Source organism: Pinus tabuliformis, chromosome 3_1 (assembly GCF_031772625.1).
Source record: "Pinus tabuliformis cultivar Carrire ecotype Pingquan chromosome 3_1, CPIR1, whole genome shotgun sequence".
Lineage (NCBI taxonomy): Eukaryota > Viridiplantae > Streptophyta > Pinopsida > Pinales > Pinaceae > Pinus > Pinus tabuliformis.
The window spans coordinates 432176699-432192619 of NC_142301.1; positions in this window are offsets into that span (position 1 = coordinate 432176699).

The following is a 15921-nucleotide window of genomic DNA, read 5'->3' on the forward strand; positions in this document are numbered from 1 at the left end:
TGTGCTTGTGGAACTTGTATTTAAGTTCATTGAGAGTGTTTAAGGAATAACTTGGAAGGCTAATTGGCTACTAGCCCAAAGCTCCCTAATTCTTAAATATATTTCCTTAGTTGCTAACAAGTTTACTTCACTATTATGGATCCTTATCATTTGGAAAAAACTATACCTTTTGAATTTTTGCGGCTTCATTTTTCAGTCAAGCCTTGTGATAATATATTGGATTAATTTTATTAAACATTAACTTGATAAAAAATGCTACAATTCCCGAAGATGATTTAGTATTGAATTTTCTTTTCCACTCTTATCCTTAACCTTTGAGGAAAAGAGTAAACTTTTTCCTAATTACTAGATGAAGTTGTTCTTTTCAAAGATGATTAAGTATTAAATTTACTTATCCACTATCAACCTTAACCCTCGCTAATAAACTTGAATCAAAGAGTAAAATTTTCCCTGATTACTGGATTAAATTCCCAATCCACAGGAATATGATGTTGCAATTTTTTGTATGAAATTAATGAAGATCTATTGTACTTACCATTCCTCATTAGTATTAAAAATATAATTCAAAACTAGTAGAAAACAAATGTCTCTTATAACTTTCAATTTTGGAATCTAACCCCTAGCTAATAAGGAATAACCAATTACCTACTTTACATGAAACCTCATTGCCACATGAAAGTGATGTGTTCCATTAAATAAAAGTAATGTGTTAGCTTTACAAGCTTTATGTATATTTACCATCATCTCCTTTTTGAGATATATGTCTCAATTTCATACATATATAAATTGTACCATGATTTTAACTAATATTAAGTTAAGTTGGTGATAAGAACCATGAAGTCAATTATAGCTACCACCATGTATCACCTCATTTTCGTATTTAACTGCTTGTGGCCATCAACCTTTTTTCTTAATTTATATAAGGATTAAAGCCATATGCACTATCACAATATCAACCAATTTCTTGTTTAAGAAAGTTGTTGTATTTTCATTTTTCTTGGGTAGAATTTGTTAATAAAATTTTTGGTAAAATTATAATTTTTTTGTTGCGCTAAGAGGTATTCTACAGTTCAATATGGGGGTGATATTATAGTGATGTAAATGTTTGTTTTTTTTTCAAAGAGAAAAAAACAACAAACTTTCTATTAAAAAGTTGTTTACATTTGCAAAAAGTGTTAAGATATACTCCATATCTCGTAAATTCTACTTACAGTTTTTCTATACTCCACAGTATTCAAAACTCATACCCTAATAAGAGATGAGCCTATATATATCCAAAACATGTGACTACATAGTCCAAATTTTAAGATCTGTCACATAATATAGTCTATCCTTTTGACCTTTGATGTTCCCAACTTTAACATGAACGTACAAAAAAAAACTAATGTCCAGAAAAGGAAGTTATAACATCTTTACCAAAATATTCTATATAATTTGAATATTCCCCACTATAAGGAGAGTGTCATTGTAGAAAGAAAAGAAAGAAATCACTCCAAGAAGTCTTTTTCAACCTTGTTTGGATAATTCATCTACTACAACAATATTTTCCCTATAAATATGATCAAAGGTCAATCCTTGAAAAACACCAATTAACATTTTAATATGTTTCATCCAATTTATAAGCGTGGGCGGTGCAAAGTTTGATCTCATTAGCAACCAGTCGATGAACACTTTAGAGTCTCCATATAATCTATATGTTCAATGGACAACCATTTTGCACAGAAAATAACCCCCTAAAGTGCGATGATCTCAACCCTGGTATATGTTACAGCCCCACCATTCCAACAGAAATGATAATATGTACCTGGCTCAATGACTATATATGCCCCACAACCACATGTATTTTTGTGTGCCACCCCATCAAAGAAACCTATAGGATATCTATGCCAAATATCCACATGATTTATATGCCTTGGATTTCCCTTCAAATTAGTCCCAATTTTGTTGTAATAAGCCACAATCTTCATACATGTCTTTTTGATGTCTTTTGTAGATCCCTAAATATTCAAAGCATTTCCACACCTCCATATGCCCCAAAATACGTAAAAAAGGAGAGTGCAGAAAATTTTATAGTTCACGAACGATTCTAATAGGAAAGCCTCCACAAATGAAAGGTTCCAAATGGCAGCAATATGAAGAATGTTCAGAACACCATACGAGATAGAAGACACAACAGGACATTCGAGGAATAGGTGTAGTACATATTCATGCTCCACATTACACATAGCACATCTCCCAAGTCCAACGTAGCCTCTCTTACATAAATTGTCCCATGTAAGGATTTTGTTCTACCAAGTTAGCCAACCAAAAAAATTGAGCTTGAGGGGGGAGGTTCCACTTCCAAATTTTTTGGAACCAACAATCATCCCCAAAGGAAAGATGAGCTAGTTAGATATAACGATATGCCTCCTTTACCAAGTTCTCTCCATCTATAGTAATGCCATCCCATGATAAAATATCATCATTCTATAACAAAGAAATACCCGCCAACGATAAGTGTTGCATATACTTATCCCAAGTATCTGCCATGTCACCAAATAAACCAAAATCCTAAGCATGTATCCAGGAGTGAGGAATAGGGATAGGATAAAGTGATATATAGATATGATATAAATAATAGATGTCCATATTATGAGTATCGCTGATAAGTGTAGTAGGTAATGAGTGTTCCCCATAAAAAAGTATATCAGGTAATGTTCAATTACAAAATAATAAAAAGTTAAAAGTAATATAAAACCTAGTATGAGGGAGACGTTGTAGTGTCCGTAAAAGAGTATAAACAATTAAATGTTGAATAATTTTATAATAAATAACTAAAAGTAATAAAATTAATAAAATTCAATTTGTTACATTGTAATTTTGTTTTTATTAATAAAATTACTAACAATTTTTTAGATAAAAGAAAATCATAATATGCATATCACATTAAAATATATAACATATAGTTGAAGGAACTTAGCTCGAGTGGTATGGCATACGTTTCGTGCCCCCAGTCGCATGGGTTCAAGTTTTCGAAGACACATTGTAGGCTAGCCCTTGTGACATTTATGAGATAGTTGTTCTACTTGGTGAAATAGTGGAAGTTACCAATTCCACTAAGTGGAAAGTACTCATACCATTTTACCATATAAATTAAAATAATGATTATATAACCATATTTAAATTTAATTAATAATCACATAAAAACTTAATTCCTATAATATTCACATTAAATGTTATATTAAGCCTTAAATTCTAATATTAAGTAGGATCCCTTAGAGAATATTTTAACAAATTAACTTTGATTTTCTATGAAATTGTTCTTATTTAGTATTCATCATTAAAAAACTTAAGATTTTACTCTTGGAATCAAATTTCTGAATCCATATGGACAATATGCCTAAATCCTAAACTTCTTTGCATGGTTGGGGCAATCCCAACCCTCATATTTGGTGTCTAATGGTAGTCTTCCACTACAAGATATCCATCAAAGTCGTTCAAGATGTTGAGAGAGATAGAATTTTCCTAGGTCCTTCCAACCTTACATTCTCAATCTAGAGGTTTATCACAACCATGTCATCAATAGTAGAAAATGATTCAGATTTTCATTTGAGTACTATGCTCATGATATATATTGAGTCTATGCATACAATCATTATATATACATCATAACAACCCATCAAATCTAGTTGGAAATCATTTAAATTCCACACCACCATAAACAGGAAATTCATAAGCATTCTACATTTATCACTTTTGCATAATAAAACACAAAGACACTCTACTTAAAATCATTCAATGCAAGAAACCGATTTTGGAAGGTGTCTTTTCCATTCAACCACAGTCTCAGCTACACATTTTCTTTCTGTAGCTGGCCACCCCCTAGCCAAGCCATAATACCATAAGGGGAAAAATATCCATACTCAAATAAATGCACTAGGAGAAGGCAACTCTTCTTCACCAATACAAAAAAAATTAAATATGCATGCTACCTATTGAGCTTGGGGTCTCTATAAATTCTAGATGCCTCTTAGTTGGCTAGCATAGTAATATGGAAATCCCTTCACTCTTCTACAATATCTCAATAATTTTCTTGCCAATTGCTTATCATGCTTGTCTATCAGACATAAATTCACGATGCCCCCCACTTATTTAGCTAAGTTTTGTAACACCCTTCTTGTTACCCTTTTTGTTGTGATGTTAAAATTGTGACAATGTAGAACCAACATGGAGGTCATGGTTGGCTGAGACATTATGTGTAAATGGAGGTCATGGTTGGTTGAGACATTATGTGTAAACATACAATAAATTAAATATGAATTTTAATTAGTTGGATTGAATGGAGGGATACATGGATCTAAGGTTTGGAGGGTGTTTCTTGTTGCGTGCCTAAGACATGCTTATTGGGTAGACCCATACCAAGAACATTTAACTCTTATAACATTTCCCTGACCAACCACCAAACTACACTTTCAGGTATTAAAGGTTGTGGAGTGGGCAACATGAGTGGAAGATGGTGTCATCCTCATTCCTCATGGATCAAGACAAAGGAAATGGAAGCCAGAAAGATAAAGTGGATATGATGCCCTCACCTTAAGAGGGAGGAGGTGGCATAAAGGACCAAACCACCACCTAACAGATGAAAATATGTGATTGGATGGAAGGGAAGAGACAACACACAAAAACAAGATAGAGTAAAATATAGGAGAAGAGAGAAGAAGATGGGTGTCGAACCATTATCAAGGGGGGAAATGAGTTATGTATCAAAGATAAGGGACAAAGGAACTCTCTTAGATAACCTATGGAGATCCAAACTAGTCGTTGAGGAGCAAAGGAATGAGTTGGTAAGAAAATTTGGGAAGAGAAAGAGCAAGGATATCCTGGATGCAAACTGAGAGACTGAACTGGACTGGACCTTAGGTTGAATCCCTATGAATGAGCTTAGAGGATTGAGGGAGTTGTTGTGGCACTTATTACTAAAGGCATTAGATAAGTGACCTTGAGCGTGGACTCCACCTCCTGAGTGTGTGACCCTGCCCTTTGATGTGACTCCCCTACATAAGCATCCCATCAGAATTTAGATCCAACTCGCGTGTGGTCAACTACAATAAATATTGCAGTGCAACTGGCCTATGGTTGGGTGGAGAGTTGAATTCCCTCCTTCAAATGTCAATCAAATTAACACACACATATAAGTATACTTGGTTATTCATGTTAGAATAAAGCATGTGATATTCCATTATGCTTATGATTAATGATTAATCATGTATCATTCATGAAGGAATGCATGATTCACTATCTAATAATGGTTAACAAACTATCTTTGAGTTTTGGTGTTTGGAATCGATTTGCACTAGTCCCACCTGTGTATATCTATACTGAAAATGGGTTTCCTTATAGGCCTTCTAGTTATGTGGAACTTTTGGCGCTATGTGTTGGTTGTTATATTCATGAACTGCAAGTTACTTATATGAATATGATTGGCTACATGAGTGGTGGGCTCCAGTATTGTAGCAATAATGCTACAACTCTTGGAGCTTCCTATCTCTAATTTTATCAACCCGGTAGTTCGTACAAACTTGGAAGCGACGGTGTTGTATGCACAAGTACTAGCTCTTGTCGCAGCTGTCACATGGTCAGCTGGCACAAGTCCGCTAGGGCTCAAGCCAACTTCTATATGCTCTCAGAAGAAGCTTGCTAAATGATGGACGAAGGCTATCTTAAAGGAAATTAATCTATTTTGCAAAAATGAACTGAAAGCCAACCAAAACATGGAAACCCTAATCTGACTAGCTTAACCTCTAGGATGCAATGGGTGGAGTGCAAGTGTCTGGAAATGATGCCATTACTTCTAATGATGTGAAATGCATGAACTTAAACTACTTTGATTGAAAAGAACATGTTTTTGGATTTTTGCTTGATTGGTTGGAGTGATGATGATTTTGTTTCTTATTAGGGTTTGGTTGTGCAGAGGTGGTGCGAAAGGAAGGAAAGCTTGGGAAAGGTCAGGGGGGCTAGGAGAGGTCCCAGGGGATCCTTAGCATCAGTCTACAGAAGTCTACAATGTTTGGATGCTCGGCAACCAAGTTTGCAGGCTCCTACAGGATGTCTGCAGGGGATCCTACAGGAAACTCAGGGATTCTACAGGAAGTCTGCTAACTTCTACAGGATGCTCTACCATGGGAGTTTTAGGTGATGGTGAGGTGATGGAGTGGTATGGGTGGATAGGTAAGGTGGAGATGGAGCTTGTGATGACTCAGGGGCAGAGAAATAGGACAGAGAATGAGTGCACGAAGTGGTTGGTGGATAGAAGGATGGGATCAACAAAAGGTCAAAAGGATGAAGCTACGTGGGCAATGAAAGAGTTGGAAGGTGAACGAGCTGAACAGAGGTCGAGAAGGTGACTTGAGGAGAGGTTAAGAAGAAGAAAAAGGAAGTAGAAGGATATGGAGTAGTGTAAATAAAACAAATTACTTATGTCTTGCACCAAAAACGAGAATTCATTAACCTATGATACCTGTGCCATTAAACCTATGAACAACAATGTAAAACCGAGAAAAGAAGCCATGCATGGAATGAAAAATGTAGAAGTATGGTTCAATATCAAAAGTGCATGGATGGATCTTCAATGAAAATGACTATGTTGCAGCTTGCATGGAAGTAAAAGACTGCGTTTCTTTTTGGTGGTTGATATGGACTGCACCCCAATCCCTAAACAGAGATGGCAGTGATCTCTAACAACCTTTTCTTGGAGCTCCAGTGATTACAAACCTCCTATTCTGATCTAAACAACTGAAAGCAAAGTAACCATAAGCTAATCCTACTCAATCACATAAAAACTAAATCAGCAGACTGTAAATTCGAATTGCATGTCAAAGTAAAGAAACAAAGTGCTGGAATGAAAGGCAAATAACACTACAAAACAGAGGAGGTCTATTGCTCTCAGGTTGGGCCCTAACCTGAGAGCTATAGCTCCCTTAAAAACTCAGAATTAGATCCAAATCTGCTTGCCTTTATTCATAATCAAAAGTCTAATGTCATGCCAAAACTGGCTTACAAAATAACAAAAACCGAGCTGTAACTCGTGCTCAGAGATTACAATAGTAATTCCAAAAGTCAAAAAGCTTCTAACAAAGGCTACGACCTCCATATTTATACAAAATGAGGATCAAGCTGGCTGCCTTCATTCGTGGAGCTTGGCTGTCCAACTGAAAGTCAAACTGCTGTAAAACTGCTGATCCTGTAGAACGTGTTGGCTGCCTTTGAGCTCGGTGGGGAGAGCTATTAGAGCTCGAAGTTAAGGTGAAAAGCACGAGGGAAGTCATTTAAAGCTGTAGACAACCTCCCTATAAACATGCAATGCCACCTTTGCTGTCTCCTTGTCTCCTTTTGCGTGGTCTTTTGCTCTCTTTAATGCCAAGAACCTGAAATCATCATGTATTAGCCACATAGATATAATGCCTGCCCCTCTTCCTACAAACAACACGAATATACTAAGAAATGAATGCATAAGTGGTAAAATGTGAATGGTTGAGCAAGGTAAGTAGGCCAATATGAGCCCAAATTGTACCAAAAATTGGGGCTCATCATCACCCCCCAGCTAAACTATTTGCTCATCCTTGAGCAACTTTGCTTCGGCTCCTCGTCCTTGGCCGAGAACTAGAGCCCGGAGCATGCTCCTCCTTTCCTGTACTTGGTGGCCCTGCCTTTCCTTCCCCTGGTGGTGACGATGGTGGCGCTTCCTCCCCTTTTTCTATTTCCTTGAGCTGGGCTTCAGAAGCCGATTGGCCTATCCTTCGTGTCCAGGAAGTTATTTTTGGGCTTCCCTTCTCGGGGGTGGCCGATGTTTTAGAGGGGGATCTTTTACTGGGTGAAGTAGGGACACCCCCTGAAATTGTTTGGCTGCTGGGTGGAGGCTGCGGCTTGCCCGTGTTGATTCTCTTACTTCTCCTGGCTTCAAAAGGTAGAGGGATCTCCCTCTCTTTCTTCTCCTTCGGCTTTGGAGGTGTACTGAGGGCGGCCAGCGCAGCTGCTGCCTCCTTTTCGGGAATCCCAGCCTTCTCTTCCTTGCGTTTTGCTTTCTCAGAGCTCCTTGTATAAGGCCCCTTCTTTCCAGTTTTCGGGCTTCCTGTAGAAGACCCTGCTTTGCCCACTTCCGGGCCTTCTGTAGAAGATCCTTTCTTTACCAATTTTGGGCTTCCTGTAGAAGACCTGGTTTTAGCCACTCTCGGGCTTCCTGTAGAAGCCCCTGCTTTGGTAATTTTCGGGCTTCCTATAGAAGACCCTTTCTCTGTCTTCGGGCTTCCTGTAGAAGCCTGTTTCTCAATGATTTTCGGGCTTCCTGTAGAAGCCCCTTTTGCCAATTTCGGGCTTCCTGTAGAAGCCTTTGTCTCTGTTTTCGGGCTTCCTGTAGAAGCCTGTTTCTGCTTTCCTATAGACACGGGTGTCACTACCTTTTCTTGCTTAGCCGCATGGGTTTTGCTTTTTGCTTTGGTTGCAGGTGCTGATGAGGTACTTGGGCTGACGTGGACCACCTCAGCTTTGTCCATTCTGCTCTTCAACCTCTTTTCTCTTGCTGACAAGATGGGTGTGCCACCTTTTTCTTTGTCATCCTTTTCCTCCTACTTCTTCTTTTGTTCTTTCTTCTGCACTGTGGTCGGGGTCTTCTGGCCTTTTTCTCTCTTTCCCTCGGCCACTGCTTCTTGTTCCTCACTGCTGGAAGAACCCGTTTCTTCAATCAACATTTTAATGTCTCCATCTCTTGTCAAATTCCGGAAGGATTCCCATGAGAGGGGAACCTTATATGAATGCAACGCATCCTCCACAAGAAGTTTGATCAACCCATGGTGGGCTATCTGATCTGGTATGCCCTCTTTTAGCTTTGTGGCACACTCAATTAGAGACTGCAACAGGAAATAAGGGATGCTCAGTTTTTGTTCTACAGGAAGATCAATCCGGTGCCTCAATTCAGTGAGCAACCAAAAGTGATATGCATACATGATGCTAAAACGGCCTTCACAAGTTATATATTTCATGATTTGCAAGCTGACTTCATTCCATGGTGGCAGCAAGCTAGTTCTTCGCACCCCATTTTTGTCCTCTGAGAATTCCTCCTCAGGTGGAAAGAATTCCTTCTTGGCTTGCTGGCTCAACTTTCTTTCTTCCTTATCCCATGGCAAACCCATCGGAAGTTCAGTGATCCGACTGATATATTGCGGGGTGAGCTTGAGGCTTAGACCTCTGAAGTTCACTGTGGCCAGTGTCTTGGATTTCGGCTTCAGAGCCTGCAAAAATTCTTCGGCCACTTCATCATCGTAACCCTGCAGCTTATCACAAAAAGATATCCATTGTGCTCGTGTGAAGAGCTCTACCACCCCCTGGTTTTCCCTTAATTTGGCTGAATCAGTGGGTTCTCGTCTAATAAATCCACCCGGCATGATAACACAGTTTTGTTAACCAGAGGTGGTGATTGTGGAAGAGATTTTGGTTTACTGAGACAGAGCGTAGAATGTCATGCACATAACCCACAAAACTTATCCCTGAGGAACTCAATCATAGTTTAATTACTCGACATCCTGTAGAATGACAGTATAGGCACGGCAGACAACAATTTCACCGTTTTTCTATGACCGGACTGTGGATGACAATCTTGCCACCTTTAATAACCAGTTGCATGAAGAGTTCAGGGTTACCTCTTTAATTGGCCACCTTTTTACGCGAGGCACCCGCTTTCCTGTAGAAAACTGCGTTCCTGTAGGATGACAGCGTTCCTGTAGAATGCAGCGTTCCTGTAGAATGACAGCGTTCCTGTAGAATGCAGCGCGCGGATTTCGGGAGAGATTGCAGTCGATCTATGCCTTGGGCGTGCTTCTCAATCGCTCTGATAGCCAAAGGCTCGGCGTATCACACTGCAGAAGGATCAGGATAGCCACTCGAGTTCAAACCGGTGGGTGATAAATGCATGAATGCGATCGAGCCGATTAGATTTCAAATTCGACGGAATTCGTGGCGCGGGGGTGAGTTGTCCCCGCCGGACTGTTGGGTGACGTCACCCCATCATTCCACTGTGCGTTCACTTGCTGCCGCATCAATTCCCGCGGATCTGCCGTCGCCTCTCCTGTTGAACTCGTTTCCTCGACGGGATTTCTCTCACGTGCGTGCTGCCCATTCCTTTTGTCACGGCCGCCACCCATACATCCAACTAGACGATTAACTGGCCGACGTGGCTGGCCAACTGACCATACTGCCGCTCAACCCATTCACCTTTACACCTAAGCAATCAATCAAAGTAACATTCATGCAATCTGATGGAAGGAAGGGTCGAGACACTTACCTGCGTGGCTGCACACGATGTCTCGGCTCTTTGGACGCTGATGAGTCGATTTACCTGCTGCTGGCGGACTTACACAGGCCCGGAGGTCCATGTTCATGAGCTGCCGTCGATGGATGGGACGCTTCAGTTGCATGCGCCCACGTTTCCCTTCATATGGCCTGCGCGGTGAATGGTATCCACTCTAGGAGGCTTAACTGTTACAGGACTCCCGCGGGATGTCTTGGAACAGTTCTTCCTCCTTGGGTGCATGCTGCACGACGATGGATGGCCTCACGATCATGCTCTCGGAGCCTCGGGCTGACTGTGATGAATAAGGTGTGAGATCTCTAGCGCTTTTTCCATTTACAAGTTGCTTTTTCTCGAGACTCATCGATCTGCTTTGCTGGTGCAGGTACTTGTTGCATGTCGACAAGGATGGTGGAACAAGATAACAGCAATGTGCACGGTTGACAACAATGGCATGCATGCGTCCCAACCGATCCTTAGCCGTTAGATCTCCTCATGAAATGAATTCTGGCCCGTTCTAAGCTTCTACAGGAAGCTTCCTATAGAAATACAGCGCTTCCTGTAGAAAGGATGCGTTCCTGTAGATAGTCTGCACCTTCCTGTAGAAGATCTGCATCTTCCTGTAGAAACTCTGCATTTTCCTGTAGAAAATCTGCGTCTTCCTGTAGAAGACTCAAGCTGTAATAAAATTGCACATACCTTGGAGGAAATGAGTGTTCTTGGAAGAGGTGCTGGGGAGGTGTCCTGGCTGCATGATGAGGACCCTTGGCTTTGAGTTGAGAGGCTTCCTCTCCTCCATAGAACACCTGCATGCAATTTTACATAATGAACCTGCTGACTTTGTTTTTCTTTTGTTTTTTTGTTCTTTTTTTTTTGAAAGATAACAGGGGCGCCTCATTGAGGTTTTCACCCTTGCCATCTGCCTTGAGCGCCTCAAAGAGGTTTTCACTCAAGGATCTTTTTCCAATCTCTTTTTCTTTTTTTTTGAAAAGACAATAGGGGCGCCTCAATGAGGTTTTCACCCCTACCACCTGCCTTGGGCGCCTCAGAAAGGTTTTCACCCAAGGATCTTTATTATTATTATTATTATTTTTTTATTTTTTTTAGATTCTTCAGGGTATGCCTAAAGCAGAGGCAGAACCCTTCTCTATGACCAACACTGCCTTCTCCATAGTTTTGATGAACTCTTGTCTTGAGGGAGGCTTCCTGTAGATCTTCAATCGATGCCCATCGACAAGCATGGGGATGGCTTCCTCATCAATGGTCCTAATAAGCATAGATCCATTTTCATGACATTTTTCCACTGAATATGGCCCTAGCCATCTGGTTCTCAGCTTCCCCTTGAAATCTTTGTATCTGGAGTCATACAACAAAGCCCAATCTCCCGGCTGAAATTGCTTGTCATGGAGATGTTGGTCATGCCACACCTTTCTCTGAAGTTGAACCACTTCTGAGTGAAGGAGGGCCTGCATTCGGTGCTCATCCAGGCCATTCAGCTGCAATAGCCTTTCTTGTTGTGCATGGCTGAGATCTAGGTCCAGCTGAGCTGCCATCCTCAAAGTGTTGTATTCAAACTCAATGGACAGCAAAGCTTTCTTCCCATAGACCAGCTCATAAGGTGTGAAGCCGGTGGTGGTCTTCCAAGTGGTGTTGTAAGCCCATGTGGCTTCAACCAGGTGATCTGCCCAGTCCTTTCTGCCGCTGCTCACCACCTTAGTCAAGATCCCTTCTAATGCTCTATTGGTGACTTCCACCTGCCCATTTGCTTGAGGGTGATAGGGGGTGGAAGTCCTATGCTTGATCTGGTGATGAGCTAGTAGATCTTCAACCAGGTTGGAGGTGAACTGGCTCCCTTGATCAGTGACCAGCTCTCTTGGATAGCCAAACTTATAGAAGATGTTTTCTCTTAGGAACTCGGCCACCTTTTCTTCTGTTGCTGCTTTGATTGCTTTGGTCTCTGCCCACTTTGTCAGGTAGTCAGTACACACAATGATGTAAGACCTTTGCCTCGAAGGAGGGTTGATTGGGCCCACAAAGTCCATACCCCACTTCTCAAATGGCTCAAGAGTCACCTGAGGTTGGAGAGGCATCTCATCCTTTTGGGTCGGTTTCCCCATTCTTTGGCATTGGTCACACTGGCTGACATATCTTCTGACATCTTGATGAAGTGTGGGCCAATAGTAGCCTGCCTGCAGGATTTTGAAGGCAGTTCTCTTTGCTGCAAAATGTCCTCCACAAGGCCCATCATGACAAGCGAGGAGGATATCAAAGACTTCCTCCTCCCTTACACAACACCTTAAGATTTGATCGGGGCCAAGCTTGAACAGATTTCCCCCGATCCAAGTAAATGAGGCACTTTTTCTGATGATTCCGCTCTTCTCTCTGGAAGATAGGTGCGGGGGGAACTGTGCTGAAACAAGGTAGTTTGCTATATCAGCAAACCATGGAGAGAGTACTGAAATAGCAAACAGATGTTCATCGGGCATCTGGTCATCCACCGTTCCATCCTCATCTGCAGACAAATCCAATCTAGATAAAAAATCAGCAACAACATTTTCTCTACCTGGTTTGTCAACAATGGTCAAATCAAACTGCTGCAATAAAAGTAATCATCTAATAATACGAGCATTCACATCTGGTTTATTCATTAAATATCTAATTGCAGCATGGTCTGTATGTACAAAGGTTTGATAGCCAGTAATATAATTTCGGAACTTGTTCAGTGCATGGACCACAGCCAAGAATTCTTTCTCGGTTACAGTGTAATTCAGCTCAGCTTTGTACAAGTTTTTGCTAACAAAGCAAATGGCATATGGAAGTTTTTGCTCAACTTGTCCTAAAGTTGCACCTATGGCTTTGTTCGAGGCATCAGTGTGGATGTGGAAAGGTAGGGCCCAGTTTGGACCTCTCAGGATTGGGGCTGACACCAACTTGTCCTTCAATTCATTTAAAGCCCTCTGACAATCGTCAGTCCATTTAAACTCCACATCTTTTGCCAACAGGCCAAACAATGGCGAGGCTAGCTTGCTGAAATCTTTAATGAATCTCCGGTAGTATCCTACTAATCCCAAGAAACTCCGAACATCCCTTACCTTTTGAGGAGGTGGAACCTTCTTGATGAGAGCAATTTTGTTAGGATCCACCTGCAACCCTTGGCAAGAAATGGTATGGCCTAGCACGGTCCCTTCAGTCATTAGGAATTCACATTTTTCAGGACTAAGGGACAAGTTCATCTCGATGCATTTGGTGAGGACTTTTCCCAGATTGGACAATGCTTCCTGAAAGTTGGCTCCATAAGGAGTGAAGTCATCCATATAGCTTTCCACTGCATCATGGACCAGCTCCGAGAAGATGCTCAAAACAGCTCGCTGGAAGGTAGGAGGAGCATTGCATAGCCCAAAGGGAAGGACTCGGTAGGCAAAGGTATCCCAAGGGCAAGTGAAGGTGGTCTTATCTTGGTCTTCCGAGCTGATTTGGATTTGGTTGTACCCGCTAAACCCATCCAGGAAAGAGAAGAACTTCTTTCCTGCCAGTCCATCCAACACTTGATCTATGAAAGGTAGAGGGAAATGGTCTTTCTTGGTAGCTTTGTTCAGTTCTCGGTAGTCCACACAGATTCTCCATTTCCCATTTTTCTTGGGAACCAACACCAGAGGGGACAACCATTCACTATCTGAGATGGGGTAGATGAATCCGGCATCCAACAGTTTTTACAATTCTTCCTTGACAATGTCCTTAAGGGCTGGATTCATTCTCCTCTGGGGTTGCCTAACCGGTTTACAATCCTCTTTGATGTATATATGATGGGTACAGACCGAAGGATGGACTCCTTTCATTTCCTTATAGCTCCAAGCAAAAGCATCTAGGTGGTTGGCCAACAGACTACACAGCTCCTTTTCCTGGGAAGGAGATAGGGAGGAGCTGATCTTCAATGCTTTCTCAGGGCCGAACTCCACATTCTTGACTCTGGGAGTGACAGGGTTGGTTGTACAAAGATCCACTAAGGTGCTAGCTTGGGCATCCTCCACCAATTCCTCTAAGGATAGTGCACTGGAAGGTGGATTCTGGATCAAGGTCTCAATCAAGTCATCCTCGGTTGGGGGGTCTCTTCTAGTGGTCTCTAAGGTGCACAGAGGTGCTGAGTACACCTCGTCTTCCTCTCCTTCTTCTAACCAGAGTGGTAAGTCATGCTCTAAGGAGGGTTGGGCAGGAGGGTATAGGACTAGCTGTTTGGACATAGGACCATTTTTTATGGTCATATTTCCTGCACGACAACTTATGTAAGCATCTGCAGTGGCTAACCAAGGCCTTCCCAAAATGAGAGGATATCCAGTAAGCTTTGCCTTGAGTTGCAGAACCAAGAAATCTGCAGGATATTCCCAAGAGTCGATAGAGACCAAGACATCCTCCACAATCCCTTCGGGAGTCACAGTGGAGTGATCTGCTAATTGCAGCACTGTCGAGGTCTTCCTCAAGGAACCCTGAAGATTGAGTTTGAGCATGGTATCCCTGGTCATCACATTAATGGCAGCCCTCAGATCAATCAACGTGTGAGGTATGATGGTGCCATTGATGTGGACATCTACTACAGGACTTCCAAGATCTAGGTACTTTGGGCAGATGACTTGTCCTAACATAAGGTCAGATAGTTGTCCTATGACATTGATGGTTGAAGCATCTTTCTTCCGCCTGCCTGGGTGTTTGAAACACTTTTCCTTAACCAGTTTGTTGTATATTGGCACATCCTTGATGGCTTGGAGAAGTGGTATTTTTACACACAACTGCTTGAGCTCACCCATAAGCTCATCCTCCTCTGGGTTGGGTTGTGTGGTGGCTGTTAGTCTCTCAGGAAAGGGTGGAATAGCCTTCAGTTCACTTTCCTGTTTATCTTCCTCATCCTCTGGGGGAGGAGGTTGGTGATCTGGTAGAGTCTTTCCAGATCGAAGGTTGATCTCCTGGATCTCCACAGCGTAGGTAGGGCATGAGGTTTCCCCAGTGTATACCTGCTGGGCCTGTCTATTGTTGGGGTTCGGGTTCGGTTGAGCAGGCATTTGAGGTTGCCTTGGAGGAGCAGGAGGTAATGGCTGAGGTTGAACCGGTGGTGGAGGAAAAATGGCGGGAGGAGTGTTGTACTGGGGCCTCCACCCCGACTGAGGTGCATTCCATTGAGGCTGTGGCTGGGCATGTGGATGATATGAATGAGAAGTAGGTTGAGTGGGGTACTGAGGTGGATAAGACCATGGAGGAGGCATGGACCAGGAAGGATGAGCAGGGGGGCCCCAGGAAGGCATAGGGGTCGATTGGTTGGGGTTGTAATAAGCTTGAGGTGCCCCTTGCATCCCCTGCTGATAAGGTCTAGATCCTTGTGGCCTCCTTTGGTTGAGGTAATAGAGAGGTTCAGTGGGAGCTTCTGTCCCTTGGTACATGGCTTTAAACCCAGGTAAGGTTGGACACTGATTTGTGGGATGGTCCTCCTCACAAACGAAACATACTTCAACCGAATGCAATGGGCATTCGTTCTTAGGGTGTCTCCTCGTGCACCTAGGGCAGAAGACAGCCAAGGCTCTCTCAGCTTCTTCTTTCTTCTGCTGGATTCTGAATGT